This window comes from Ruditapes philippinarum, unplaced genomic scaffold, assembly GCF_026571515.1.
Source record: "Ruditapes philippinarum isolate M1 unplaced genomic scaffold, ASM2657151v2 ctg810_1_1_1_1, whole genome shotgun sequence".
NCBI classification, from domain to species: Eukaryota; Metazoa; Mollusca; class Bivalvia; order Venerida; family Veneridae; genus Ruditapes; species Ruditapes philippinarum.
Window position 1 is genome coordinate 109,414 of NW_026858765.1, and position 6,124 is coordinate 115,537.

Sequence of the window (6,124 nt, forward strand, 5' to 3'; positions counted from 1 at the left end):
TTTCAATATACATGTATAAAAGGAGTTTGTCATAGTTAGTGATGTTCCGATTGTCGCAAGTCGCTGATAATCAGTTACTGTTATGTAAAGCGACAATAATCGATTCACAAAAAATTGTTCCGCGACGTCGTCAAAAATGTTTAAAGTATCAAAACGAATTAATTCTGACGGTAATTTTCTTTTAGGAACACCTCGCCGATCGCAAAAAAATTATCTCAGAGACAATTTGGAGTTGAATAGGATCAATACGTGATGTAAACAATAGAAATATAATGTGATGTGAATGTTATTATTTGACATCCATTGGAAAATTAAATCTATTTCGTAAAATAATAACTAAATAGGGTTAAAACTGTGTTGAAAAGTGCTAAATGAAGTTCATGTTACTGAATATAATCAAGTGCCTTGGGAAAAAATGCTTCTTCCCTATTTATTTTTAACGCGACTTTAATCGGAAAGTTATCGATTATGTCCCATCCGATTGAACCGATGATCGATTGGGACAAATTTCATCCGATTTCCACCACTAGTCATAGTACTGTTCAATACTTAGAGAGCAGGCAGATAGATCAGTCTGTAAAACCAGGGAACCTTTTTCCTAAAGTCCAGGGTTCAAGTCCTTGTCAGACTGCATGGCTTTATCACCCTGTGACATATGAGCCGCGTCACGACAAAACCAACATAATGGGTTTGCGACCAGCATGGATCCAGACCAGCCTGCGCATCCGCGCAGTCTGATCAGGATCCATGCTGTTTGCTGACAAACACTATTACAAATAGAGAAACTGATAGCGAACAGCATGGATCCTGATCAGACTGCGCGGATGCGCAGGCTGGTCTGGATCCATGCTGGTCGCAAACCCATTATGTTGGTTTGTCATGACGCGACTCATATCTTAAATGTGAATATGACCTTTTACAGGGTTTCTAGAAGTGAAAAATTTAGCCCCCATACCCCCCTCCAGCCTTTTTCTATTCATTGTTTGTAAACACAGGGTATACCTGTATATTGCAACTTTTGTTATCAATTTTCTTTAAATTTCTTCAGCACAGTGTATTTAATCTGGGTGCAGTCATTATATACTTAGATGCAAAAAAAAATATCATAAACTGGATTGAACAAAAATGAGCTTTTCAAGAATTGATATCGTACATGTATTTGTGGATGACACAGAACATTCCATGTTCATGGATGGCACTGAACATGTTCAGATGCATTAGCTTTGTGTAAACTGTGACTCTGAAAATAAAGAACTGATCTGATATGGTAAAGTAAAAGAATTAAGAAAAGCCAAATGTTTTGCCAATTATTTTTAATGATCATAAAACTATTTTTACACTATACAAAAAATGTACATGTATATATAAACTTCATATACAAAAAAGTCAACATTTTTTTCTCTTTGTTGGTACCTATGAACAAAATTATCTTAAACTTTGACTGATGCTCTCCAGTGATGCTTCAACTCTAGACCTGCTAAATATCTTAAATGAACTTGTCCATTATTCATTCTGGACAAAACCATTCATCATTTTTAGGGGAAATTTTAAAAAATATATTGAAAAACTAGTGAACAGTGCAGCAATGTGCCTGTAAATCTTGGTCTACACTGGTCACCTAGGTAAAATATGTTGCTGCCAGCAGACTAAAGGTTAAAAAAAGATAAAGCATGGCAATACTTGAGAGGAAAAGTTGAAAAATCTATTTTAAGCTCCTGACAGTGACATAGACTCAAGCTGCCTTATATCAAAACCAAAGGTGAAAGTCTGAACACAAAAAATATGAAAGACATCAGTCTACAACTGAAAAATGAAAGGACAAACTGTCGACTAAATCAAAAACTGACATAAAATTATAACTATGGACTTATGGATAGTTATTTTTTCTTCAGAATTAACATTTTTTCAAACTTTTAATTTGTTAAATGATATTTTTTTCTATACAAAATATATCTGGTTTTCCCTTCCCTTGTAATATGGTTGATTATTTTAAGTTAAACTTTGTTAACTTTCTAGAATAACCCAATACAGTGCAACTTATGCAAAGAAGCCCTCTTTAAACCAACAAGTATCAAATCTTCCCCAACAAAGATTTTACACTACATTTAACCTCTTGAGAGCAAAAGAAACTCTTCTCATTAACAGCAAAAATCTTTGTTGCCAAAGGGTATTACTCAGCTCTACTGAGGTTGATGGAGAATTAAACAAAATTCATAACAACTTATAAACTTTTAAAGCAGCACTTCTCCAGGTACATACAATATTTAAAAATGTTGAAGGTAACAAGATATGTTTGTAAAACATGTATGCCCCCTATCAGCAGCCAATTAGTCATGTGATCAGGTTATTATGCATGACTTCTGACCCAGTAAAATAATAATAATAAAATAATATATGCATAAATTTTATGAATCATGTAGGCCTCATTAATGACAGCCAAGTTGTTTTATTACATAAGACCTTCAAATGTGTATACCAAAAGCATTTTTAGTTAAATATAAAAATATCAACCAAGGCAACTTGAGTTGTTGAGTTATTAGTCAGAAACCGTCATTAAGTACAAGGTAAATATGACATTGACCCCTTGACCCCAAAATCAATAGGGGTCATCTACTGGTCATGACCAATCATCATACCAAGTTTGAAGTTCCTAGGCCTAAGCGTTCTTTAGTTATTGATCGGAAACCGTTTTTACCTACAAGGTCAATGTGACCTTGACCTTGCACCCCTTGACCCCAAAATCAATAGGGGTCATCTGCTGGCCATTACCAATCATCATACCAAGTTTGAAGTTTCTAGGCCTAAGCGTTCTTTAGTTATTGATTTGAAACTGTTTTTACCTACAAGGTCAATGTGACCTTGATCCATGACCCCTTGACCCAAAATCAATAGGGTCATCTTCTGGTCATGACCAATCACCATAGCAATTTTGAAGTTCCTAGGCCTAAGCGTTCTTTAGCTATGGATCAGAAACCGTTTTTACCTAAGAGGTCAATGTGACCTTGACCTTTGACCCCTTGACACAAAATTCAATAGGGGTCATCTGCTGGTCATGACCAATCATCATACAAAGTTTGAAGGTCCCAGGCCTAAGCGTTCTTTAGTTATTGATCGGAAACCGTTTTTACCTAAGAGGTCAATGTGACCTTGACCTTTGACCCCTTGACCCCAAAATCAATAGGGGTCATCTACTGATCATGACCAATCACCATACCAAGTTTGAAGTTCCTAGGCCTAAGGGTTCTTAAGTTATCGATCGGAAACTGTTTTTACCTACAAGGTCAATGTGACCTTGACCTTTGACCCCTTGACCCCAAAATCAATAGGGGTCATCTGCTGGTCATGACCAATCACCATACCAAGTTTGAAGTTCCTAGGCCTAAAAGTTCTTTAGTTATTGATCGGAAACCGTTTTTACCTACAAGGTCAATGTGACCTTGACCTTTGACCCCTTAACCCCAAAATCAATAGGGGTCATCTGCTGGTCATGACCAATCACCATACCAAGTTTGAAGTTCCTAGGCCTAAGGGTTCTTTAGTTATTGATCGGAAACCGTTTTTACCTAAGAGGTCAATGTGACCTTGACCTTTGACCCCTTGACCCCAAAATCAATAGGGGTCATCTACTGATCATGACCAATCACCATACCAAGTTTGAAGTTCCTAGGCCTAAGGGTTCTTTAGTTATTGATCGGAAACCGTTTTTACCTAAGAGGTCAATGTGACCTTGACCTTTGACCCCAAAATCAATAGGGGTCATCTACTGGTCATGACCAATCACCATACCAAGTTTGAAGTTCCTATGCCTAAGGGTTCTTTAGTTATCACTCGGAAACCATTTGGTCTACGGACCGACGGACCAACGGACCGACAAGTGCAAAGAAATATACCCCCTCTTCTTCGAAGTGGGGGCATAATAAATATATTGTCATGTGAACAAATAAAGTTATTCAAGCTAGCATAATGCACATTTTTAGAAAAAAAAATGAGTAAAAAAATATGTGAATAATCCATTAGCAACAAGGTACAGTTTACAAAGGCCGACCAAAGAGAAGATAAAATCTTTAAAGACTGGTGGTCTTTATTTGGTGGTAACTCTGTTCTCTTTGATAAATGAAGAGTTGTTCAAGAGTGGCTTTTTATTTACAGGGTTATCTTTATTTGAAGGTGGTGTTTAAACACAGGTATTTGCTGGAAGGGTGCAACTTAAAAAATATACAAAGCATGATGATCAAATACAAAATGACAAATTCAAGACAAAAAAGACACAAAAAACATGCAAAGCTAAAAATATATATCTTTCTATATTGTAACATACAATAGTGTATAACAACTGAGCCCAGCTCTGAAACAATAACTTTTTTCTTCATGAAAGAAAAAAAAAACTGCATATCAAAATGTGAACATCACCTAGTAGTTTGTACAATATTGTTAGAACTGCCAAATTTGTGAAATGGAACTATCATGCTATCAATCTGGGAACAGTCCAAAATTAGTTTAAGTAAATCCTACTATTAAAGGGATACTCTGGCAAATTAATGACAAAAATATTAAAATAATCTTATGAACTCAAATCACGCTAAAATGACATTGTTTAAAATCCCAGCATGAATTTCTGTAATAAATTCTATATATTTTAGGTTTGAAGCAAAAATATATCTATATATGTTGAACGAAAATCAGAAGCCAGGAAAATCACGGAGTAATTTTAAAACAAGTTATGTGACTTGAACAAATCCTGGAAGTTACAATAACAGATATTGTGGTTATTGTAAGATTCAAACAAGTCTAAGTCATTCATTTGACATGTTCCAAAGTTTCCAGAGTTTTCTGTGACAACTATTGTAAAATCTAAATGCTCTAACCTGACCCATGTGGAACTTTTTATTCTGTTACATAAAATTTTCATGTGTGTTAAATAACAGAGACATTCTATGTCACAACTTTTTAGAGAATTGACCATATGTAAACAATATAATTTTACTATTATAAAATTTTATGAATATATTTTTATTGTATACAGCTTAATAACCTTATTAGCATAATGTCAAATTGTTTAGCACCTTTGTTTTGAACACAAAACCCAGACTGCTTCTAGAATTACAAACACCCGTTTCCTGATAAAACAGATAGTAAAGAAAGGATATTTTCAATACTGTACAAAAACACAAGAAATACTGAGCCAGTACATAGCCTTTGGTGAAAAATTTGAAATCTTACTAATTATTAAATGAAAGGCATACAATAATCATGTCACTGTTTTATCAAAAAAGAATTTTATTAAGGTTAATGAAATTAAGAAATAATATATCCTAAACAGTGATTTCATTTAGCGATAAAATCACTGTTCGGGATATATTATTTTTTGATTACATTAACCTTAATAAAACTCTCTTGTGACATGACTATTGTTTAGCGATAAAATCATTGGAGTTTGGACGAAAGGAATTATATCACGGATATATTATTTTTATTTTTAAACACATCAACAAATAAATGAGCCTATATATGATATCAAGCTAAATTGCACCTGACCTGTTTCCATACTTATTTTCAGCGTGTTGCATTTTTTAAGGATTATGTCACATATCTGACTGTTACGTAACATGTCTAAATAAAGAACATCAGCAGTGAATTTATTGCACAATAACACACACTTTCTGTCCTATTCTGTTCAACCGGGAAAAATGCGGGTTGTGTTAGAATTGGTCATTATCCATGTTACACCTATAGTCATGTCACTGTTTTATCAAGGTTATTTTAATGGGTAACTGTCATATAAAAGTCTATGTTACATAATACTATATCATAATGTTGAAGTATTATTGTAGGAACATGGGACATTATCAATTCACATCACATCAAACTACCTTATCACATTATCACTGCAGATCATGTCACAATGAAACATTTTGTCTATGTCACAATATATCCTTCTGATCATATCACATTATCAACACTTTTTATTAAAATATAGTATTACTTTTAATGATATCACACAAACATTTAGTTCTTTCCATTTTCACCTTTATGTATATGATTCACTTTAACCTTAGATCATGTCACAAGAAATTCTGCAGATCATGTTACATGTAATACTTTACCCTTACATCATATCACAAGC